The sequence below is a fragment of the Coturnix japonica genome, chromosome 4, assembly GCF_054131305.1.
Source record: "Coturnix japonica strain WE chromosome 4, WE-NBRP24, whole genome shotgun sequence".
NCBI lineage: Eukaryota > Metazoa > Chordata > Aves > Galliformes > Phasianidae > Coturnix > Coturnix japonica.
In genome coordinates, this window is record NC_140666.1 from 85441676 (window position 1) to 85467929 (window position 26254).

The 26254-nt window shown below is 41.1% G+C and overlaps 1 long non-coding RNA gene across 4 annotated transcripts in view; it reads right to left on the reverse strand.

The window, feature by feature from the left end:
• LOC107313939 (uncharacterized) overlaps positions 1–25945 on the reverse strand; it is an 83423-nt gene extending 57478 nt beyond the window's left edge. For 3 of the 4 annotated variants that reach the window (XR_014946051.1, XR_014946050.1, XR_014946048.1), the window contains exon 1: positions 24575–25945. This is a non-coding gene — a long non-coding RNA (uncharacterized LOC107313939). Of the gene's footprint in view, positions 1–6541; positions 6604–24574 lie in introns of those variants that run through there. The other variant, XR_014946052.1, reaches the window with a different exon arrangement.
• Between the last annotated feature and the right edge of the window lie 309 nt (positions 25946–26254).

Genomic DNA, 26254 nt, shown 5'->3' on the forward strand with positions numbered 1-26254 from the left:
AATACATCCCATGGCGGACAGATATAGTGGGTAGATGGACCACATGGCCTACTGCCATCTGAAACTGTTGCTATTTTAGCTCCCTTACAATGCATTATTTCCAAAACTATCTTTTCTATCCAACTGTTGTGCCATGAGGAGCAGTGTAACCTCTCTGCAAGCTGTGATTTTGCCCCAGATCTCATTATTTGTCCTGCTACTCTCAGTTTTCCATTTTCTTTTCCTACGACTCTGCTTCCATTTTTCTTAGAGCTGCCCTTTTTGATCTGCCTCCTTCTCCCCGCTCACACCTCCTAAATCCCAATGTTTGCAGTTACACCCTTTCCACTTTTCTTCATTCTGGATCTTTCTGTCCCATTAAACAGAGTATTTATTTACTGGGCTCTGTTTAAATGTTGCTTTCTTCTTTACTATTCCTTCATTCCAGCTCTTTTTCATACTGTTTATTCATATTACTGTTATTAACTGGTCTGACGTGTGTCCATATTCATACCAATCTCTTCCAGTTCAGTCACTTCACTCACCTACTCAGTTCAATGAACAATTTCTTTGTCTTTCTAGGCAACACTACTGATAGATGCTCTATTAGTTAATACACTAAAGAAAGATACAGGCTGGGGGAAGTTCAGTTGTTGAAGATACTGTCAATAGGAAGAGGTAACAGCCTGAAGTTGCACCAGGGAAGGTAGAGGTTGGATATTAGGAGAAATTTCTTCACAGTAAGAGTGACACTGCATTTGAACAGGCTGCCCAGGGAAGTGGTGGAGCTACCGTACCTGGAGGTGCTCAAAAAAAGGGTAGTTTTTGTACTGAGTGACATGGTCTAGAGTGATTGCAGGCATGGGCTGATGGTTGGACTAGATGGTATTACTGGTCTTTCCAACCTTAATGATTCTGTGATCTTCTTATTTGGGAGCAGCTGGAAAAGTGAAGGTGAATCAGGCCACTGATGCTGGTCACTTTCCATTTACAGATGAAGATGGCACCCCATTACCTAGCCACACAGCTGTAACCTCCATGCAGCTTGTGACAACATGTACAGCAGTCAGCATCAGTATGTGGGAGAAGTATGGTTTCAGCTCTAAAATTTTACATAGCGTTGTTATGAACTGTGAAACTACGGCAGCTTTCCATCTGGAAACAGCTGGGTTTGTGTGGGGGGTGAATGAGCACTGTATTTTACATCTATGCTTGTCTTATCTACCATAAGGCAAGAATTTCTGGAAAATGGATCAGTCATTGCATTAACACACAAAAGTATGTTGCTGTTCTCACAATAACAGTGTTATAGAGAGCCATGAAATTGTCACACGTATCCCATGACCTATTTGCATGTAAATTCTCAAACCTACCTTGGCGTTCCTCTTTGGAAAATCTGAGTTCTGCTAGGTGAATGAGCCACTGAGTTATTAAAGTATTCCTTTTACAGAGCAAGAATGAATATGCCTTGGATGGCAATCAGAATGAAGAGAAAGAACAGACAAAACCCAAAGAGTGTAAAAATTCTCCTTAGCAAGCTGCCATCTCCTTTCCTGCTCCCATGAAGCAGTCATCCTGGTGGGGAGCTGGTTTTTCTCTCCTTGCAAAAACAATTGAGCTTGTGCAGTGCAAGGCTTGAGCGAAGCAGCTCCCAGCACAAGCAAGCTGCTTCTTACCTAAGAGCACAAGTGAACTCAGTAGAGACAGAAACGAAAAATGAAAGGTTAATAGTTTGGCTCCAAAGTCCTTCTGGCAGACTAGAGATTATCTTTGGAAGCGTCAAGAAAAGCTTTCAAGACAGAACCCAGAGCCAAGCATTTCTGGAGTGACTAGTAGTTTTGGGAAACTCTGCTGTGATGTGCCCAGCTTGAGAAAGAGGTATCTGAATGCTCACCTTGTGAGAAGCCCTTTTCAGGGCTGGGAGGAGGCAATTCAAACACCACGTCCAGTAATTCTCTGCATATAGAATCATAGAATGGCTTAGGTTGAAGGGGATCTTAAAGATCATCTAGTTCCAACTTCTGTGCCATGGACAGGTTTGCCAACCACTAGATCAGGCTGCCCAGGATCCTATCCAGCCTGGCCTTAAATGCCTCCAGGGATGGGGCATCCATAACTTCTCTGGGCAATTGAAAGTGTAATATAAATAGGAAAGTATTGAGTGAATCCTTCTCAAAGCTGCCTCAGTTTCTTTGCAGTGAGACATCCCTGCAAAAGAATTCTCATTTCAACATGAAAACTTTGACCACATCAGCATTCGAGACATTTTTTATGTTTCTGTTATTGAAATCTAATTGCTTTTAGCAAAATCAGTGAGGAAGGTCCATAGAAGGTTTGTCAGTTGTGTCACAGAGTCATAGAATGGCCTGGGTTGAAAAGGACCACAATGATCATCCATTTCCAACCCCCTGCTATGTGCAGAGTCACCAACCAGCAGACCAGGCTGCCCAGAGCCACATCCAGCCTGGCCTTGAATGTCTGCAGGGATGGGGCATCCACAGCCTCCTTGGGCAACCTGTTCCAGTGCATCACCACCCTCTGTGTTGAAAACTTCCTCCTAACATCTAACCTGAACCTCCCCTGTCTCAGTTTAAAACCATTCCCTCTTGTCCTATCACCGCCCACCCTCATAAACAGCCATTCCCCCTCCTGTTTATATGCTCCCTTCAAGTATTGGAAGGCCACAATGAGTTCTCCCCAGAGTCTACTCTTTTTTTTTTTTTTTTTTTTTTTTTTTTTTTTTTTTTTTTTTTTAAAGTGTCACTTATTTTGTTTACACCAATATCTTATGGGGAGATCTTAGACGTCCACCTGCTGCTTCAGACAGATCCAGGAAATCACAGGCAGATGAGGACACAGCCTGCTTGAACTCAGATTCGTGGGTCAGATCTTGAAGTTGGCTCCACATGGAAAAAGCCAAAGAAATCAGTGGGGTAAAAACAGTGTAACTGGAGGAGTCTCAAAGAATCAGCCTTTTAAGGATACATTTTGACTTCTTGTACAATAGTTTGGACCTGGAACACGTCTCAAGGAAGGACTGCACAGCTTAAACTTGTATTTAAATATGAAAGATCCTAGGAGCAATGGGGACAAACTGACACAGCAAATTAAACATTGCTGTACAGTGAAGTACATAACTTAGCTATGAGTCCTACACTACTGTAAGGTCTGAAAGGCTGGTCTGCCTTTTCTCCAGCAATCCAGCACAGCCATAGAGTGAAAACACACAGCTAAAATGCAGGAGACTGAATCTAAGATTTGGAAACTATATTCCTTCTCCACCATAACCCTCCCTGTCCCCAGCCAACGTACATATCATACCCCTACATACACTTTCTGATGAGCAGGAATCTAAATGCTCCCATACTTTGGTCCTCAGGAAGGAGAGAGAAAGAGGAACAGCTGGTATGGGAATCCCTTGGGATTTTGAGACAAAGCTTGGGTTCAGATGGTGAAAAAGCAGGGAATTACAGCACACCCCTTCTCCTCTGGGCTGGTCCAGAACTGTCCACTGTGCAGACATTCAAGATGCGCAAGTCAGACTCTGTGATCTACTTGGTATTCTGAAAATTTAATTTATATCTTTTGTGGAAGAGCAGCCCATAGAATAATAGAAACATTAATGTTGGAAAAGACCTCTGAGATCATCTGGTCCAATTTTCAACCCATCCCCACCACGTCCACTAACCGTGTCCCTCAGTGCCACATCTCCACATTTCTTGAACATCTCCAGGGATGGTGACTCCACCATTTCCCTGGGCATCCAGCAGCTCATCAGCATAGGGACAACTACATTTGTCAATTAAGGGGAGCTTTGATTATCGAGTTCTTGTTGATGGACCAGGGCAATAGCTACTCAGCTGCCACAGTAACACACAGCTCCAGACTCCACATCGGCTGCAGCTCCCTTGTACTTTACTCTTGACACTCAGCATTCTCAGGCCTTTTTTCACCCCCAGACATTGGCAGCAGAGCAATGGAAAGCAGAACATGTTTAACGTGTAGGAGTGTTTACTCTTGTCATGACACAACTTGGGATTTTCCACTGAAGCTTGAAAAACAAACCCTAAACATAATTTATTAGGAAAATAGTAGCTATGAGGTAAACTTATGTCAATGGATGCCAAGAGGTCAAATAGATGACACATGATAGTTTGGTTGAATATTCTGTGTGTTCCTAGAAGCAGTGTGAAAACTGGCTCAAAAAGTATTTGCTGGAGTGTTACGGTGGCTGGGGAATAGAGCAAGTCCAGAAAGTTCCAGAAAGCAAAGTTTTATTCTGTTTTGTTGTAACAGAGGCCTTTTCTTCAAGCATCAATCCCAAGCACTCCAGATGCCAGGGCTGGATGCCAGGAGCTGTGCTGGCCACATTGCCAGCAGGAGTCAGAGGGTGCAAATCAGAATGGTGCTGTGGACATCTCCACTCTGGCCCAGATGAAGAATAACTCTGACACTCCACATGCTGCACCCAAGTTAATAAGTCATAATTCCTCCACAGAATGTCTAAACCATTCCCTGAGAGTGAGATTACAGCCATTTCTGAGGAAGGCATTCTGCTGTTGCATACAGACAGAAAGCTGCTAAGCCACTAAGAAGGAAAGCACGAACTGATGGTAAAAGTTGAATATGAACAAAAAGGCATCCCTCCCTGCTTCAAGTAATGTTCATACGTGGACCTCAACAGACAATTTCTTTGATGGATTTCACTCATTTTTACAAATCTGGCCTCATTTTTAACTATAAGATCCGCAAGCTTAAGAAATATTTCATATGATATGAGATTCGTGATGAATATCACAAAATTACAGCATGCCTTTATTTAGGCTGTGGCTGGAGACTGAATAAATCCTACACCGTGAGAGTTCCTGAATTCCTGGGTTAAAAACTGCCTATGAAAGTGCTGCCCTTACACAAATTCAGGATGTCTTGGCACCCTCAGAGTAGAGAAATAATACATATAATAACACAGGTAATAAAAGCTTCTAATAATTGCCAATGACAGATTCCAACAACTCTGCAAAATTATCATTTTTTAATCTTATGGCCTCTTTCTTCCTGTTCAGTTAATTGTTTTTGTGTATGCTAATAAAGCCATTTAAAGGTATGTGACTGCAGAAATTCCTCTCTTTGGTTTACATTGCAGTACACAATGCTTGCACATAGTGAGTAGTTTCAGAACAACTTATTGAGATTAAGGGAAATTCACCAGCTGTGACAAAAAGGGCGAACTACAATCAAAGAGCATCCCAAAGAAGTGATAACTTAACTGTTGTGTATATAGATCTGTTTTGTAGAGATACAATAAACACTGAGATGATCTTTCCTCTCAGAAAATATGGAAAATTCTTACATAGACATACACCATTCATACCTTATGGTCTGAACTCAGTAATTCAGAAGAATTCACATACCACAGTGAGGTGTGCTAGTTTTCATGGCTGTGATAGCTACACTGTGGTGGGCATATCCCAACAGCTCACTGGTAAGTTGCAAATATGGCATAATAATGTGGTGTGCACAGGGGCCCCTGGAAGATTCTGTGACACAATTTCAAATTTTGCTGCATTTCTCTCATTGTGAACTCCAAATTCACACACTGTATGGGACTTAATTTGCAATGCTGAAAAAAGAGAAAATACGTAATAACAGAGAAAGGTGGAAAAGAGATGTTTCAGATGATAGAAAACATTTCCAGCTGTGTTTGAGGGGTAAATACACAAAACATGTCCCCATAGGCAAGGCAGTAACCATCAGAAGACTGGATGTGCAGATCAGGGGTCACATCATGACAACTGTGTGTGGGAGCACTCCAGCGTGACAGCTAATCCCAGTGCTTTTGATCTACTTCACACATCACCACAGGTAAGAACATGCTGAATTTCATGTTCACCTTCAGCAAGGTGAAATAAAGTCACCTTCTGGCTCACTCTGTGATGACAGTTTTGTACAACCAAACTCTAAATCTCAAGTCACTAAGCGTAAGGCACTTGGAAAAATAAGAGTTTGGTTAATTTATAGTTAATTTTTATTTTTATTTATTATTATTACTATTATTTGCAACAATTGCCCAGTAAGATATCAAAGTTGAATTATTTTAGGGTCATAGAATCTTTGAGCATCTAAATCCCAAAAGAGTCCAGGTATCTAACATGTGCATTGTGTAAAATTCAGCTCTTCCGAGTCCTTGAGCTTCTCCCTAAATATGTTGACTTCTTTTGATGAGTACCTTTCCCTTCTTCAAGACTCCTAATTCATGTTGAAACCCTGCAGGGTCCATCACTGAGAGAAGAGCTTCCACAGTGAGCTCCCACCCAGATCATCTGCTATGAAAAGGTGCAGCCATCCATAGATATCTTGTTGGCTAGAGAATAACCTCTTATGGGAGTAGGATAAATCCCGAGCTTTAGTAATGTTTGGTACATATTTAAATTATAGAGATTGAGGCGTAAGGTTCCATGGTTTGGATTGGAAATGAATCAAGATGCTTTAGCCACTGGACAATCACCACCAGAGGTTTCACGACTTAGAAAGATGGCAAACACTGACCTGTATTAAACCTTACCTTGGGTTTAATTAGCATAGCTTCCCCAGTGTTGACTGGCTCACATCCTTCCTTATGTAGTCTGTGAAACACAAAATCCACAGACCTCAGTTCAGAGATCCAGATTCCTCTCAAACAGCTGAACTTCTAGAGTACACTCTCCATTGGCTGACCTATTCCTATCAGTTAATCCTTTATTACTTCTAGTTCTGAGGCTCTAAATACTCTTACATTCAGAGAAAAATATCTCTTTCATGGAAAGAGCTGCACTCACATAACTGCAACACCAGAGAATCCTTTTGAGACATTGAGTTCTTCAATGAGGTGTGTGTCAGTGGCAGAATCTGAAATCCAGACCTTAGATACTTTTAATTATAGTCAATTTAAACTTTAAAATTTAAATTTTTAACCACCAGATTTGACATGGAACAGCTTGGAGTTGTAGGGTGGAGTGGAATGGGATGGCAGAATCTGGATCTCTCTGATGCAGGGAAACAGAGATCTTCTAGCAGAGCCCAAACCTGCCTTGGGCATCTTGATCAGAACCAGAGTGTGTGGAGGCATTCCTAATACAATCCTACAGTGGATCCCAACAAAAAGACAAATGGAGGTCAACACTCTTCCCTGCCCTGCCATTCTTTGATGCTAGCCCCCCTCCATTCACCCACACAACCCCTTGATGTGAATGGGTCAAGACTTACTTTCCATATGGGGCAGTGAGTGCTATTTTTAATTTTTGAAAGTTAAACCATCTCTGAAGCTGGATTAGTGATGGCAGATCCCCCTAAACTATAGGCACGTAAACTGAGGGTGGACAGCTGCTGCGACGTTCCTGGATGGGAATCTAACCCTTAAACTCACTAGATGCACATACATGGCTTCTTGGCTGCCCCATTTATGCTCATCTGTTATGATGGCACAGTGCCTGCTTAGAAGTTGGTCAGATCTTTGTCCTTGGGTAATATACCAAGCAGCGATGAATATATAAGAACAGCCTGCAGATAGTAGCAAGAGATCTCTTCCCTAGGAAGTGCCTTCTGCTCTGCCTGAAGGATGCAGTTTGCTGCAGTGATGCAACCTTCCACTCCAGGCACACCTGTTTCATTAATGGACCAACATTAAGTAAGCAAGCTGAAGAGAAGAAAAGGAGTCTGTGGCCTTCATGGAAAGTTCTGGCTGTCAACAATGAGGTAGGTTGTATTACAGAGCATTCCTGAAATACATGTGGTCACCAATGGGGACATCATCATGACAGTTCCACCCACTTCCACCCTGCATATCAGGCAACCAGACCAGGGTACAAATCAAATTTCAAAGGACTGCATACATCTGAGTCCAAGATACCACTTGTACATTTGCCTCAAGAAGACAGAGACATAATCCTTCCTGGTCTTTAGCAGAGTACATGATGTCCTTTCACTTAAGAGCATGATGACATGAATAACCATGTCAGGTGGAAAAGCAGGGATTCTCTTGTGTTCTATTGAGAAATGTGCTTTTTGTTTTACATCAAGTGGGAAAACCCCTTAAAAATGAAAATTAAAAATTTTATGAGCTTCTCTTTCCCTTTGCCCCAATGATTTTTACTGCCAAAAACCAAGATCTTTAGTCTGTATGGCAAGCAGAAATATTTGATTTGATGCAGAAGAGGATATGCAGTGAACTACTTTTGTGTTTCCAGGAACACCTTGAGAACTCATGCGATTTAAGCCCTCATCACTCTTCATGGCAGCTTTTTTTTCTTGGAAACATGAAATACAAAGTGGCAGAAGGCGAAAGATGAGAATATTCTCCTCTATCTAGCTACTGAGAAATGGATAAAATGACTTGTTCCTCCTCACATACTAAAGCATGTGGAAAGCCCCTCTGAGTCTTCTGCTCACACTTAATAAGTCCTCATATGATAGAATTGTCCCAAATACATTTGTAATCCAGCAGGTTGGTAGATGCCCCTTTTGCTGACTTTATCTCTAGAGATTTTCCACCACCTCGTGATTCTGCTTTAGATTGATTTATTAAGATTCACAAAAGCTTAAGGCAAACAAAATTGCCTTGATTTCATCTTGAAAGCTGTTATGTAAGTAAAGACCCAGCTCCCCCCCATGATCTAGGATCCTAACTCAGGAAAAAAGTGCACTCCTTGTTCAGTGCATGTTACCAGTAAGAATACTACAGTTCTTTTAGTACTCAACCAATCTGTATCTCTTTCTCTGCAAAGCCATGTGAGCTCTGCTGCCCAAATAAATGCAGCAGAACAGTGTGCCCATAAGAGTGCACACCCACTCCACCATCTCATGGGCACACACCTGGCAGCCCTTCAGAGACCATTCTCACATGATTAAATATATGTTCCAAGGATAGATCTTAGGTGGGTATCTAAACATCCAGATCCCACTGAAATCCTATAGCCTTCCACGTAAATTTGGAATAAGAGAAAATCTCTAGCTTAGAAGAGTGCTATGAGGTACTTAGATACTAATGGAATTACAGCCGTTTATGCATTTCAGGTGGACAGATCTAATGTGTTACCCATCATGACCCTTCTTACTTTCCAAACTAGCCTTCAATATGTGTATGTTAAGCTGCATCATGCTGGATTATATCCCATGTCTAACAGAGGGCCTTTCACTGACTGATAATTAGAATGTGCTTTGAGACTTTCTGGTGAACTATCATCTGGTCATGGGGATGAGATAATGTTTTAAGCAAAGTGTGAGTCCACAGCATTCTCACCATCACCGCTGAGAAGCTCTTGGTGCGAACATTTGTCTCCCTGGATGTGCCTCAGTTCTGGATGCTGTCCCATTGTCCTCTGAGCCTGGCACAGCCCCAGCAGACAGGAGTGGATAATGTATGCCGTTTCTGACCGTAAACCATTTCTCTCACTCTAATTAAGTCTGACAAGCCCAGTTTCTACTTTCACATTAAGCTCACACGCTCCCATAAGAGAAAATTCTATTCCAGCTGCCATTGTATAATAACATGTGTTATAGGTTTTACTCCTCCTTGCCAGACAGTGTTTTTTCTCTAATTGGATCCATAAGAATGCCCTTACTCCTGAGATGAGACAGACTTTTGCCAAGAGTAATATCTGTGGAGAGGAGTTAACCTCATTTATACCTTACAAAGTCATGATTTTAATCCAGAAAAAGGACTTTAACACTGCATAATTCGTATGAGTGATGTGGGATGGAAGCCACCTAAATAACTTAATAACTTTAAGTTGTTAGCAGCATAAAGTCATCTTCCTAGAACATCTTCCTTCAGTTATGTATCTACTAGCTGCATTTTGTGGTCTTTTCCAGCCTCAATGATTCCATGCAGAAACAGATGCCCTACAAGCACCACTGGGTGTGCACCATGCTGACAAAACAGCTGGAGAAATGCTTCTTGTACACTGTCAGGATTTAGTTGTAGATGAGTTGGTTGATCAAAGTTTAGATGTGCACAGCATTAGAATGGATACCTATCTAGATAAAACCATTCCTAATATCTAGGAAAACACTTTTTTTTCAAGTACCAGAACATTGTTCTCTACAGACCTGTCCCAGCTCTTCAGTCTTGCAATGCCCTTAAGCACAAAAACATTCATGCTGAGGGTCCTTCCTTTCCAGTGTTAGCATCTGTTCATATGTCTGGGCCACTGTGAATATCATACAGTGAAGCACTGGAAGACCTCTTTTTGCACTTATGTCCATGGGGAGTTAGTCAGGCATCCTGTTCATTCCGTGGAGCAAGCTTTAGATCAGAGATACTACTTTTTTTTTTCAGAAATAAATGCCTTCTACTCATTACATTATATTTCTGTTGGCAACTGAGGGCCTTTGACCTCTGCAAGCAGCATGTTCTTTCCAGCAGTAAGTTTATATGTAGTCTGGATAGTTCATTATCACACAAAGCATCACTTCTTTGTTAAGAATAGATGGTGCCTGTGCATGCTTAAAAATGAAAGCACAAAGGAAACTTGCCCTTTGCAGGCAGGAAGTCACAGATGTGGGCTTCACTCTGAGTGAAGTCACCAAGCTGCATAGAACTGCAAAAACAAGTAAGGCACAACACAAAGCTGCAATGTGATGTTGCCAGGTAAGTGCTAGGGCTGCGTACTCCTGAACCAAAGACTTACAGAAATAGGCTCTAAGGACTGCCAGTGTTGTATGACTCCTTTCTTTAAAAAAAAAATATATATAAAACATACTAGACGGATGTAGCTATGCTTGGTGAGCTAACATAGGTTTGGGAAACTCTATCCTATAGAAAACTCGAGTGCAAGTGCCCTAAAACTTCAGTCTGGATCTAGGAATTACACAGAAAGAAAGGGGGAAAAGCAGAGGGATATGTCCGGGGTGTCTGCCTTACACAATACCTTCCAGAAGAAAGGCCAAGATTTCTGACTTCTTGGATGTACGCACCCAAAAACTTGCCAATGCTTTTCGTTCTATTTGCTGCTAACAGGAATAAGGTAATGTTAATGGGAGGTGAAATTCAATTAGGTGGAACAAAAGGAATCTTTTATGGATTTTCCATCATAAATCCTTTACTCAGATATTTTTGGGGAAAAAAAGTCATACTGTTTAAAGAAATGAGGCATAACATATAAACCAGTAATGGCGATTAAATAAACATAAATCAGTACTTAGTGAAAAGTTGGTGCAAATGTAATAGCAACACACTACATCATTGTCCTTTTGCCAAGAGGACTGCTTAATAATGATGGGTGAAAACCTACTCTTATTTAGGCATCACCTAGGCATGAATGCCAAATTGCATCTGGGATTTTAAATCACAGTCTATATTTAATGCACTAAGTTCAGTGAATTTCAAGCAAGGGACCACTTTTAGACCCTCTAACTTAAATTCATGCTGACTTACATCTTTTCCTGTTCCAATATAGTGAGGAATTACAAAACATAATTCTGGATATTTATCCACTGATATTGAGGGATTGACTTAGGTCCTACTTATGGCAGTAGGCCCAGTGAAGGCTTGTAGTACAGCCGAAGGCAACATGGGGTGTCTAGGGGCTTTGGGGCTGCTGGAACCGGATAGTTTTCTGCCTTTCCCTTGAAGAGGTCCTTCATTGCTTGGGTAATGCAATTCAGTTTCTTTACCTTGCATTACTAGAACATCTCCTTGCACAGTTTTGTCCGGGGCTGGATAAAATTATCCTAGGCTGGGTATAGGTCAGGAGTAAGCAATTCCTATCTTCTTCCTGTTATCTATGGTCACCATTTGTAAGACTTAGAGTTTCTAATAAATCAGACTGATGCAAGCAAGTCTTAGTGCCAGACACCGATCACAAGCACACATAATTCACTCATACACAGAATTTACAGCCAGTAACAACCATTTTGAGCAATAAGAAAGTGTCTTGAGTCCTAAGCCCTTCAGCCACCCACCTCTGGTTTCCATATTTGTTATAACAATTTAAAAGATGGCATCTCAGAGCCACAAGAATATGCATGACTCACATCAGTTAACTGTGGCGTCACACAAGGTCCTATACTCCAAGGTGTATATCAATTATGGATGTCACAACACCAGACTTATGCCTGTTAAAAGATGCACTTCCTTAGACATAGTCCACAACTCTCATCTACTAACTTCTGAAATTCAAGACTCAAGTCAAGGAGTGCCTTGCTTTGAGAAGTACAAAACCTCCACAGAGGTAGAATCATAGAATTGTTTGAGTTGGAAGAGACTCTTAAAGACCATCTAGTCCAACTCCCCTGCAATGACCATGGACACCTACAGATCCATCAGATGCTCAGATCCCCTCCATCCTGACCTTCAATGTCTGCTGGGAGGGGACATACACTACCTCTCTTAGCAACCTGTTCCAGTGTCCCACCACCCTTATTGTAAAATACTTCCTCCTTATATCCAGTCTAAATCTCCCCTCTTTTAGCTTGGAAGCATTTCAACTTATCCTACCAAAACAGACTCTGCTAAAGGTAGTGTTCACAAGTCTTTCAAGAAGTTCATCATGAAGGCCAGTGCCTAGAGGATGAGGAGGAAGAAAAGCTCTCTGTATTCTCTCTGCATGATAATCCCCATCTCCTCGAGGAGAAATGAGAATGTGCCTCACACTGATTACATAGCTTCAGCTTCTCTTCCCTGTTGTAACTAATGCTGCAACAAGAATATATGGTCTTGCAGTGATCACGTATCTAAGTTAGAGCAATCTTTGTACACAAAAATAAGACATGCCCTTTATTACAAAGAATCAAACACACAAAAGAAGGGAACCACATAACTTGCCTTTCCCTAGGCGCCCACAGCAACCCAGGGCTTGAATGGGGAGGATGTGGGCATACAAGTCACCCATCATCAGGCAGCATTTACTGACCCTTCCCACAGAGACTTGTTGGCCGCATATATGCAAAAAGCTTGGAGAAGCCCATGACAGAAGCATACAATTTAAAACTCATCCAGCTACATTCTTGTAAACATTTGTCCCCAAGTCAGACTGAGAGAATATACTCAAAATACCAACAATAGGCAAAAAGAACTGCATTGCAATCCAATGACTCCAGGGTTGCATTGTGGCAAAACACAAGAGAAAGCATGGGAATCCACAACTGTAGCCCTAATCATTACACTGGCAGTAGCTTGGAGGTCCTTGGGTTCAAGCAGAAGTTACAGCCCTGCAACCAGACTGGCCCTCAGCTATAAACAGATCTCCTGGCTGATGCCATACAGTCTTGCCCTCAGTGAAACCAGTGTTGAGACTTCTCCTCAATGTAGATGAGTTAAATAATTGTGTGTACCTGAATACAATCTTACATCAGTATGCTGACACTGTTCAGTTACCTACATAACAGCACACCAGTACTTGTGCATGGTAAACCCAAAACAGACACACATATGCATGTCTGTATATTCACGTTTTCACAGATGTTATATGTGTAACCTGTTTGTAAACATGGTGATGGAAATAAGATATGTATCTTTATGAAAATGAAGACTTCCTTTGGAAAAACTGATTTTTTTTATCTTCTGAAAGCATAAACAAAAGAGTGGTAGGTTTAATTAATGTTTTGGGGGTTTTTGTTTGTTTATTTGTTTGTTTTGTTGGCAGAGGTCATTATTTGCAATTTCAAGAGTAGAGACAAATAAATAAGTAAATAATTCGACCTGTTCTTTAATCTGGCCTTTCTCTGAGCTTCTCCTTTTTCAGTAGACATGTCCACAAGCCCTTAACCTGATTTATGCGATTGGTCAATTGTGAGTTAATGAAGGGGATAAAATGTTTTCTGGAATGCTGGGATAATCGACAAATAGCAATGACCAGTAACTGGACCACGGCCAAGACAGGAACTTAATCCCCTGAAGTCCAAGGGTATTGTGAAGTTGCACTGAAGTGGGAACTGAAAGAAACCAGTTACATCATTCCATTTGTTTCCTTATACTGGGACAAATGTGCTCACTCCAGTAAGCATATTTGAAGACTAATTATACAGAGAGAAAACAAATTAGGAAGGAATTTCTCTACTTTCAAGCATATGCGATTTCAAGTACGGTTTAAGATTTTTAATCCTCTTCCTTTCTAACAACTTTTTACTGTTTGGTGCATTCAGCGCAGGTTGTTTCTTTCAGAGGTCACACACTCTCGCCCCCTACCAGTGCTTTCTTTAATGATTTGAAGCAGTTCTCTCACCCTCTGTCAAACATTTTGCCTGAGTTCTCAGTGGCAATACAAGAGCTGAGTGGTTCAGCTGTGAGGATTAAAGAGGTGGTTTAAAATGTATGTATATCCTTCAAGTGTAAAATTTAAATTAGAAAACAGAGACAACCTTGCTCGCTCTGCCTTGGATTTCTTGTAAAGGTCAGAATTCATCACTGCTGGGGTCCCACTGAACTGAAGCAGTTTCATCAAGGATGAACTTGGGGCTATTTACTACAGACAAGGCTTGTGGGCTTGCATCTTTCTGATTTTGAATGTACACCTCAAAAGAAACGGCAGAGGAGAATGGGAACAATATTATCAGGTGGCTAGTACATAGTTAATGAGTGTAGAAGTTAAAACTGTATACATGAGGCCTTGATTAATGCAGTTTTGGCATCTAGACAGGGAGAGATGCACTGCACAGGTAAGAATGACAAGAAGAGAGTTATCACAGCTTTAGTGAATGGAAAAAGGTAGGTATCATCAGCACTGAGAGGCTTCCCAATAATTGAGGGAGAACAACGTAATTTGCCTCAGGCCTCCCATTTAGGTAAGTTAGACTCCAATGTGTAAGTTAGTTTCCAGTGTGTTAGATGATATGTAAGGGTACAAAGAGGTTTATTGACTTGGTCTTGGTCCTAAAGCTCTGCAAAACATCTCCCAGAAGAGAATGTTGGTAGTAACATATCTGACCAACACCCAAATGCTCAACGATGTTTTATTTCTCACATAAACATCATCTTCTCAGAACTCAGATCTTGCTGAAAAGAAATAAAACATCCACTAACAAACTGAAGTGCCAGAAATTCTCTTTGTGTATTTCCAAGCTAACACCCTCTTGTGTATTTCTGTGCTGCTTAGGCTCACTCTTCCTTCAATTAGTGGTTAGTTTTCATACAGTTGTATGGTTATTTTTCCAACAAGACGCCCTAGAGAGGCATTGTTGAACATGCAGGTGGATTGTAAATACCCTGGTGAGAAGGCTGAGGTTTATTTGCCTCATTTGCACCTCAGACAACAGAGCCCTCCTTTCAGTGCAACACCCAAATCACATAATTGATGACCAAATAATTGCATAGCTTAAAATGCTTAGGAAGACCCAGGAGAAGCTCCAAGGTGATCTTTTCCTTTTCTTACAAGAACAGTTGGGACTATAATGATGTGAGTTTTGAAGGGAGCAAAAGATGGAGCTTGTGGTAACGAGATTTCCAGGCCTGGAAACCCATAGGGAACTGCAAAGAGAGGAAAATGTGACAGGAAAAGTTAGGAGAGATTAATTAGTAACCAGAAACACCCTCTCAGAGCTCTTTAAAAAGACTGCTATCATATACACAGGCTACATTAACAGCCCATAAAGAATCATCAGGTAGGATGGAACTGGGGCCTACACCCAAATGTAGGAGTGTGGTCCTAGCTCTGCTGCTCCTCCATCAGTCAGATGCTGACCTGCATTTTAAGAGGAAGTTTTTGTTACTAGCCGGCTTTTCAACTCTCAGAACAAAACCAGATCTGATTAGGTTACGGCCCAAGGCGCAAGTGCTGAACACTGCCTCCACACCTGTCAAGAAAAGACCTGGAGGAGATCTGGAATGGTTTTGCTATTCGTTTGCCCCAGTCTTTAAATGCCATGTTATGGTACCAACTTTTAAAAGTCTAACCTAAAACAGGTGTAAGTTAGGAAAACAATTGCTCTTAAAAACAATGAAACCATGTCTGGCAATGACTATCTGCAACAGGTCAGTTCAAGGCCTGATACAACCATTCCAGGTTTCTCAAAATCTTCCCACTAGAACTGGTTCTGCATAGTCTCCAACTTAATCTATTCACTGAGTTAGAAAGCTTTCCTGGTGTTCAGTAAACATGATTTTTGAGATTCATGATCCTTGAGGTCCACTCCAACACAAGCCATCCTATGATTCTCTAATTCCGCTGTAATACCTAGACTTGGACAATATGGTCCACATGGTTCAGATATGCTTCTCTCAATGAAAACCATAAACTAGAATTGCCAAATGTTGATTTCAATGGTATGTCTATTAATAGTGACTGTTATCTGAACAATGAAAAGAACAGTAGAGAGAGGAAAAAAAACAGTATCAAATTAGATGTTTCCCTGAAAATATGCCCCAATTTAACCACAAAATTTAGTCAGATAAGCTACAGAATTATGGCTTTGTGGGTGATAAACTTCTCTCTAATTTTGCACAGGAAACCACGTTTCAGATTAACTTCTCAGAAGGGAAAGCAGAAGTAATTTACTGCTACAAACACAAAACACCACACAAGTGTGTTTATGCTCTTCCATGTGCAAAATTCCTTCCAGACACTTTAGAATGCTCCTCTCTCCAAGCACTGTGCAAGCCAAAGGCCGTCTTTGTTACTTGCTGAAGTACAGGAGCACTTATTATTAAGTTTATAACAAAATCTCAGGTAACATAAATATTTAGAAATAGCCATGCAGAGGGTTTACACAAATACAGAGCCAAACTCTTACAGGATTTCCCCTGTTGTTATTCAACTTCAGTGTTTTAGAGGCAGGAAAACCAAAACGTGTCAAGCTGTACCGATTGTTCCCAAAGACTAAATGTCTGTATGTATGGCACTAGATTCACAGGAAAGATTTAAGAATCAGCATTAGACTCTACTTCTAAATCCTATTTAGGCAGTTCTTAGCAGTACTTGTTCACAAAACCTTGCACCCTGAGCAAGGATCTGCCTAGTACCAGCCCCTCTATATAAAAAAAAAAACCTACAAAACAGCAAAATGCTGAATGGGACAAATTTCATGTGGGATTAACAGGTGGAGATTTTTTTTTCTTAAATCCAAGCACTAAATCAGTCATTCATTCCTCTCTCTCCCCTTCAAAAATCCTACAGATGGAATATCCTATGCCGAAATCTCTTGCTTCAAACATTATCCTATGTGTCTTTGATTTGAGAGATTCACCACTTCCTGCACTGAGGACTGTATTGGAAGTCAGGTCATTTGGTCTTCAGGTGTGAAGGTCTTTCATGCAGAAGGGATGGGGATTGGGTGTAGTGGGAGTGCATGAACAGGGATCAGACTTTCTGCAGTACCCTGTGGGATACGTACTTCAATCTAGCATGGTTTTCTGTGGTCATGAAGAAAACCACCTATGGCCTGAATAAAATCTAAAGCTCAGCTTAGAGTGAGGAAGAGGCAGCCTGGAAGAGGCAGTTTGACATGGTGAGCCACTGGACTGATACACAAAAGCTCTATTTAAGATGGAAAAACTTCAGTCCAGGTCTGGAAACATGCTAGCGTCAGGGTACTGACCAAGTTATAATTGAATTGCTTTGTGTTATTGGTCCCTTGGCCTCTCTAAGTTGAAGCAAACTACATTTGATTTCTTTGGCACTAATTTAGCCTGTGTACTGCCAGCTCTCTGCTCTCGGTGCCTTGTGTAAGCCCAACTGGCCACTTCAGTGACCTCCTGTTCCTTCTATACGTGGAACATATTGCAGTGATTTCATAACTCCTCAAATAAGGTTTCTTTTATTCTCATCTGAATGCCCTGTTAACGTGGTTTTGGGTTGTGTCCCAGTCTCCAAAATTCCTGATACTTTATATTTTGTATACACCAGACGGCTTGCTGCTCAAGTCTGTGACAGAAGCTGTCTGGTTCACACAGTTCTTCCTTAAAAAAAAAAAAATAAAAAAATGAAAAAAAGCACAAACAGCCTCCTTCTTCATTCTCTACTGCTCATTAACTCACTTCTGTTTTCTTGTTAAACAAAGAGTCCATCTTACTGTTCAGTTCAGCTTGCTCAGCCCATGTAAATGGACAAATTTCACAAGCAGAAAGCTCAGTTTGGTTCATTTTAGCACAAGTTCAAGGGGCTGATGAGACATAGGACTACTGAGATGAGGATCTCCCAAGTGGAGCAGGGAACTGGCAAGAGAAAAGCCAGATTTCCTGGAAACTCAATTTGTCAAAAGGCAACCTGCTTTCAGGAGCATTGGAGAAGGAAGAATCTCCAGACTAAACATTAAAAAAGAAAATACTTTTCAACCTGCCATAATGTGGTCTTTGTCTCTTGTATTTTCTTTAGATGAGGAATTTATTTTGATTCTGAAGCACCTTTGGTTTGAAATTGCAGCGTGCTAAATGTTTCAAAAGTTTTCAATTATCTTTAGATATCAGAATTGAAACAAACTGTTCCCATATGCTTCAGATTAAAGATTTCAGTGGAAACCAATCTGAAACCAGAGGGGAAGAGTTTGGCATGCAGTTTTACTTGTTTCTATTTATTCCAGGAGGGGAAAAAGAAATTCCTGACAACTCTCACAGGATAGGCAATGAGATTCCTGCTTGCTTGTGGAGCCCAAATCCTTCAGGAAGATCTGCTCTCACAGCAAATCAGCTCTTGTGAAGGCTTCTTACTATCAATGGGTGGAGAGAAAATGCCCCATTCTCAAGCACACACAGGTGACAGAATCACAGATCCATTGGGGTTGGAAGGGACCTCACCAAGGCAGAGTAGAAAAGGAGGATCACAACCCTCAACCTGCTGGCCATGTTCTTCCCAACACACCCCAGAATACCACTGGCCTTCTTGGAACACTGGTGGCTCACAGCCAACTTGTTGTCCACCAGGACATCCAGGTCCTTTTCTTCAGAGCTCCTCTCCTACAGGTCATTCTCTATGCTGTACTTATGCATGAGGTGATTCCTACCCAGTTTTAGGGCTCTATGCTTGCCCATGTTAGAAGCTTATCATGTTCCTCTCCATCCCATCCAGATCCTACTGAATGGCAGCATAGCCTTCTGGTGCACCAGCCACTCCTCCCAGCTTTGTATAATCACCAGACTTGCTGAGAGTGAGCTCTATTCCTTCATCCCAATCACTGATAAAGATGTTGAACAAGAATCAAAAAACTGAGGTAGATTAGGTCAAAGTGGTCAACACTTTCATTCTTAACTCATCTTCCTCTTCCAGATTAACTTGGTCCATTGCACATCTCCTGCTTAGTATTAAGAAAGAAAGCTGAGATCCTATGGTGGTGGGAAATGCAAGTGTAGGTTATATTAAATTACACCAATTGACCCCAAACTTCCCCTGCTTTCTACACTCACAGTTACTTTTGACTTCTCTGTCCCTGCCATTTATTCCTTGAATTTCACCCTCAAAAAGGCCTCTCAAATCCTGAAACAGCCTCTTGTGCCTCCCTCATCTGCAGATTTTCCAGTTGAAGCATTCCAGACCACATAAAACAGGCTATCTTTTAGAAAAGCCTTCCAGAAGGAAGCTTTAATTGTTCACCCTCCTATTCTCCCTCATCTTCTCTTCACACCCCTTTTTTTTTTTTTTACAATTTGGATTCTGGGTTCTATCATCACTGCAGCTAGTGAAACAACCCAGAATTCAGCACAAATACATTCAGCAGCATGTGGATCCCAATCAGTTTCTTTTCTGTGCTTTACTGTCTTTCTCCCCCATCAATCAATCAATCAATCAATCAATCTATCAATCAAGATGTGGAGCCTCATTTCTCGCTGGTCTTCTGCAATGTGGGAACAATTGGTAGGAGCCCTCATACATCAGAGCCAAAATCCCAGAGATGAATGAACCACAGAGGTGTTTGGGAGCAGTTCAGAGAAGCCTCTGCAAAATGAACTGTGTTTTTGAGAATTATCTATGTCACATCATGTAGATCCTAGGCTCGAGAATTCTTTTAACCATAAGCGAGAAATTCTCTCATGGAGTTTTGTCACCATTCAGTCATGGGGATAGTTGTGAACTTATCAAGGGGTTTGCTATTGAATAAACTTCATTCCTTCCTGGGTGGTGAGAAATTGATCAGCATTCCCCTGAGCAGATGGAGGTGCTGGTGGTGGAGCGATGCACCAAAGCACCAAGTATTTCATCATAATTGTAATCATTTAAATGTAATCAGATCAGTGTCTCCATGCAAAGACACAGCAGATCACACCTTTCTCGTAACAGGAGATAGGTCTGGGATATGTGAATACATATACAGAAATCTGTATTGAAACTGCCATGATGGGGTCTGTGTGTACTTGCAACCTCACTTCATGGAATTAAGCGTATGCAGTTTTTGAATGCTTGTTTAATATGCATACTTAAATATGTTTAATAAGCTATGGACTCTATTTATGGACACTCTTAGTGGTTTTTTCCAACCCATGGACTCTATTTATGGACACTCTTATGATTCTATGCTCTGGAGCCATCTCTGAGAGGCCTTGGGTGGCAGTGATGGGTTGGGTGATTTGAGCCATGGAGCACCAGGTGGGAGATTACCACTTGAGTTTACCAGAAAATGGTCTTCTGGCCATATATTATGACTACAGATAAACATTTAGGGAAGTTTCAGGCTAGAATGATACAATTCCTACCATTATTGCCATTCATAGGTCCGTATACCAGAAACCCCCTTCTTGATGAACCAAAGAAGGGAGGCAGCAGAAGAAGCAGAGAAGCCAAGAAACTGAGAAACCATGCTTAAATTGCAGGAACAATAAGCAGATTTTGCACTCATTCCTTCTGCGTTTTGGTACCACAAGCCTTGTTATTCCTGCTAGAGACATCTATATGTTAGAAAAGCGAGTTCTGTTGAAAAGGGGCACAATGATCTCTTCAGAAGAGTCCCAGCTGCTTTCCGTGTTGAGTGTCACTCATACTGCAGGGCCTGGGGAGCCAGTGCTCATGCATGTAAAATCACTCTTTTTAATTTTCTGTTTCTGTAACATGACCTATTGCTACACTACATCTTCATGAGGCAGAGCTGTCTGGAGAACATCTGTTGCAGTCACAGCTGTTCGGGTACTTCCTCCATCTGATGTTTCAGCCCTGATATGTGCAAATCACTGGCAGCATTACAACCCCCAGTTCCTCCTACAAATCCCATTTTCTCTGTTCTCACAGGGAGGGGTGGGGTAAAGATACTTTCTATGGTTAAATATGGGCTACGTGCTTTATTCTCACCAAATCAGCACCAGTGGGGTCACTGTGCACTGACTTATAGCAGACAGAGAGTAAAAATCATCCCAGTGTTTATTCCTTTCGGAGCCTATACAATTAAAGCTGCCCACCTGCTTCTGAATTTTGCTGTCATTTTTTGATGCTACAGGCAATGTGATACTCAGTTATTATCATAAACTATGTTAAGCTCTACCCACTATGGGGTTTATGACAAGAATCCCTGAGAAAACTGTAATCCTCTGTGCTCAAGTATATCTCCTTGTTATAATGCTTATGATTCTTGGCTTGAGATGATGGCAGATGATGCGCCGTGAAAGATTTCCAAATAAGGGTTGTGGTCACTAACTAACTAGGCCTTCATTTGCCTACATTAGGCGAAGTCATTTTCAGCACTACCATTGCTCGTGTGCTGGGATGTAGGACTGAGAGATGTGACCACCTGTCCAAGAGTAATTGTGGCCATCTCTTCTTTGAAGCCATCCCATTCTGCACGTATCTGCTGAGGGTTCCATTGGATTAAGTTTGAGGTTTCTGGGGTGTCAGCTAAGCAGCAACCAAGACTGCATTTAAAGAAATCTGGTCTCTGAACTCCAAATACCGTTTATATTCCAAATATTTACAATATTATATATACAGTCATGGGACAGCTAAGTAGTCCTTCGTCTTGGAAACAATAAAAACAGATTTCCATATAATCCAGCACACAAATATGAAAGCAGTGATCATAATAACTCACTCAAACTTTGTGGTTGAAAACAGCAATAATATGTTTTGTCTCTGTATATGCTTTGCGTTGGCTTCTGGAATAATAAAAATCATCAAGAATAAATATAATAAAAATTTAGAAAGAGTACAAACATGGAGGATTTTGGAAACTGAATTATTTTGAATGATGAAACCTCCAAAATTTAACACCACACGACTACATAAATTCTACATCTGATACAGTTTTCCTGTACTGGTGCCTCCCACTACAATCTCAACAGTGACAAACCATCAAGATTAACAGTCCAAACATGTTTCCTAGACAGTCCGGTCATCCATAATTGTTGGAAGCAGACACTACTCTTCACTGCCAAAGTATTATCTATCATTCGTTGCCTGATACTCCTGGAGGGACTTATCAGCGTTTATTAAACAATTTGAATCTGCTTTGTGAAGTTTCCATTTAATGCTATTTGAAATGTGAATTATTTGTCATGATTTTTTTTTCTCCAGCTTTATGAAAGATGACACATGATATTTCATAGAAGCTTTTTACTACTGGAGGTGCATAAGCCAGTGAAACACACAGCTTTCTGTAGGAGCTGTTGGCAGTTCTTGTACACGTCCTTCTTAATGGTACAAAATTGCCTGTTGTATTTCTTTTGCATGTATTTACTTCAAAAATAGAGAAATCAAAAAATAATCATCTTTCAGTGCTGATGACAGCAGCTGTCAAAAAGCTGCTGGCTTTGTAAGATAAATGAATTATCTTCCTGAAAAATTCAGCGTAAGATTCCCACTGACTTTTAGCAAGCTGAGTTCAATCAAAGCCACTCTGATGTCCTCAGCCAGTAGCTTGGGAACTAGTTCTGTTTCTGTCCATGGCTTTTAGACCATGCTTTGGGAGGAATAAGGATAAATCACAGCCCTGAATAGAATAACAAATCAGCTGTGCCTTCAGCTGGGTGAGAAACCCAGCTCAGCACCGGGTTACAGCAATCCTAGTATAAAATCATAGAATTGTTTGAGTTGAAAGGGATCCACAAAGGCCACCTAGTCCAACCCCCCAGGGACACCTACAGCTCCAACAAGTGCTCAGATCCCATTCAGCCTGACCTTGAGTGTCTCCAGGGATGGGACACTCACCAGCTTTCTGGGCAATCTGAAATGGCACATAAGAATTCACCTACGTGAGGTAAATCATCATATCCTCTAAAACTATTCAACAAAACTATTCAACATTTCTTTGGTGGTAGGTACCATTATGACCTTGTTTTACCCATTAAATTTTCTGCCTTCCATTTGCTGTTTGTCTGTTCTGGCACAAGTGGCTAATCAGCCTAAACGCCGCAGGGAATGTTTCTCTAAATGCTCACCACAGAGCAGTGTTTGCACAGAATCCCCTTCAGCACTGTCAAGGAACCAAGAGCAAGTGCAAACAGAGCTGTACTGACTTTATGGCCCCTTACAAATCTTTTCTGGCATATGGGAGTATTAGGTCTTCACACACCAAAATGAGAGAGGTGTTTTATCACTATCGGGTCAGACCTGTCCCCACATGCAGCCTCTATTGCGTGCATACATTTGAAATAGGTTTCCAGATAAATATCAAACTGCCATCTCCTCTGATGTCAAGAAGGAAAGGTTTGCTCTTTCTGAACCATGACAAAGGGCACCTGACATTCCTTGGCAGCACAGGACCAGGGAAATGGAGCAGTGCAATGAACACTGGGACTTGCACCAGCAGGCAGCCCTTCATAGCCTCCCCATGGGTACCTTCCTTTCCTCCCCATTCATGGGCAGGAGGTGCTCAGCAGCATAGGGAAAGGCAGAATTATCTGCTTAGATCTCTACCCGACTTGGGTAAATTTGATATATATGGACACTTGACCAAAGTGCTGTGCGTTTCTGTAGTTTTCCAACTCTATATTTTGTGCCCAAACCCAGATTCATCCTTTTGTTTTATGGTACCTGGATGACAAATCTAGCTAAGCTCATTGGCTTCAACGGGCCTTTGTGGGTCCTTTGCTCCACCCAAAAACTAAACCATCTGCAGGAAGGGCCAGCTATTAGTCGGGCCATAACTATCTGTTTCATTAGGATGAATTCAAGCTTTAAAACACATTGTTACTTCTCTTAGAGACTCAGGTAATGCTTAAAATTAAAGAACATGCTTAAAATTAAAGATGTTCTCTAGGGACAAGTTTCATTGAAATTGTCTGTTATGTGGGAATTGATTGTGCTGGTTTGTCCTGGGTATGGAGGCAGGGGAAGTTCCTAGCACCCAACACAAAATCCTGGTTATTTCTGGGCTCCAACCTGTATGATCCAGAAAAAACAGTGATTTCACTTTAGCCTTGAAATCTCTGTGATGTGTAATCTCTGTTCATTTTATTTGTCCCTCCTTACTTTTCATAGAACCATAGAATCATTAAGGTGATCTTGGAAAAGATCACCAAGATCACCTAGTCTACCCACTGACCCGACCCCACCATGCCCACTAACCCATGGCCCTCTGTGCCATATCTACACAGTTCTTGAACACCTCCAGGGACAGAGACTCCACCACCTCCCTGGGCAGCCTGTGCCAATGCTGAGAAGAATTTTTTCTTAACATTCCTGATTCACAACTTCTCTTTTCAAGTTCACATCCTGTCTTAAGCAGCACTAGCAAAAAACATTAAAATTGAAATAACACATCCTTAAATACTTACCCAGTACAATTTAGGATCCCAGCTCCCACTGCTTTCAGGATCTGGGCCCCCGTCCTTATCTCTCTGGTTAAATTATTAGCTTTAAAATCCTTCATCGTCTTCAACTCCATTATAAAGCATGGGAAAACGTGGCTGCAAGATTCATGAATATTTATTTTTTCAACAGTGAAGGAGCAAGTTTACCTAACAGCTTTGCTAACTGATTGTCTGCAGAACAAGGAAGTTATGGCCATGTTAACGCAAGCAGTAGTAGTTTATTGTTTTAGTAGACACTTCTTTTTCCTTCCCTTTGAATAAACACACCGCAGGGTCTGGGAGGACGTGTGCCAAGAGCATTATTGAGCACTGCAACAGCCCAACAAAGCACGGCAAAAGCACAATCCTAATCATAACAGAAAGAGCAAGTATTGTTACAAATGTTCCCTTTAGTATGGAAATGAGCCAGGGGTAATAAAAACACCATAAAAATGTCAAAATGACTGATCACCATGAAGCAGTGGCCTTTTTATAACCAAAACTTGTAATGAAGTTTAAAAAATTCCTGTGTTAAAAGAAATGCCATTTTTAGTTAACTTTCTTGTTTGAATTACCCTCACTTTGCTGTGCAGTTAAATGACTGCAGAAGAGAATGACTTCAGAAGGGCATCAGTAAAGATCTGATTGACATTAAATGGCATTCAGGCATGATGGTGGACTCTGGATGGGAACAAACTGTTAATCAGGGCATTAACATTAGCACTGCTACTGCCTCTTTATGAGAATATGGGGCATATTTAGGTACTAATTGTTTGAACAGCAGCAATAAAACATAATGTTTAATGACATACAAATGAAGAGCTGTGTAACTCATGTAATTCCATCAGAAAAAGCTTAGGAACAGCAACTTGACTCCTTAATTACTCAGATCAAAGAAAAAAGGCATTTTGAAGTCTGCTCTAAAGTGTTATTTATTACTCCTCTCACCAAAGCATCGATCAACTCAGATGGAAATCACACTACAGACTGGATTTGGTTAGTGAAAATGGGAAAATAAAAGAATATGCATTGCTTTGCTGATGCCCATATATACTGCGGGATATATTAAATCCTAATTACAAGAGACAAGCAGAAGGGGAAAGAGAAAAAGAAGTGTAAAAGCTGAAATACTAACAAATAGAGGTCATTGCACCATGGATTATTCTGAGGGATCAGAAAATGGTGAACAGACACAAAGATGCCTGGGCTAAACATGAAAGGTAACATTGAGCACCCTCTTTTGTTCAGACTCCACTCTATTTGTAGACTAATTAATAGTCAAATCAATACCAATATTTTAATTCTGTTTTTGTTTTGAACTTCAATAATCCATTTTTCTTTTTCCATTCATTTAGCATTTGTAGCAAACTTTTAAAACCTAGAAATCTTAACCCAAGAAACATTTTGCTGTTAAGATAAGGTCAAGATCAAGTCCGAAATACCTACAGAATCCTAACCAGTAGCATTTTCTCCCAAGATCCCCATTGTGGAACCAAACTGGCCTGGGTGCATCCCATTTGGATTGCAGACCCTGGCCCTCATCAGGCTGACATCTTCCTGCCGCATTATTACCCTCTGTGAAATTTTTGCTGAGCTCCATTGGTGAAACCTACCCCATAAAGCTGGGTGTGTTTGTAGCCGTGCCCCTCGAATCCTCACTACATG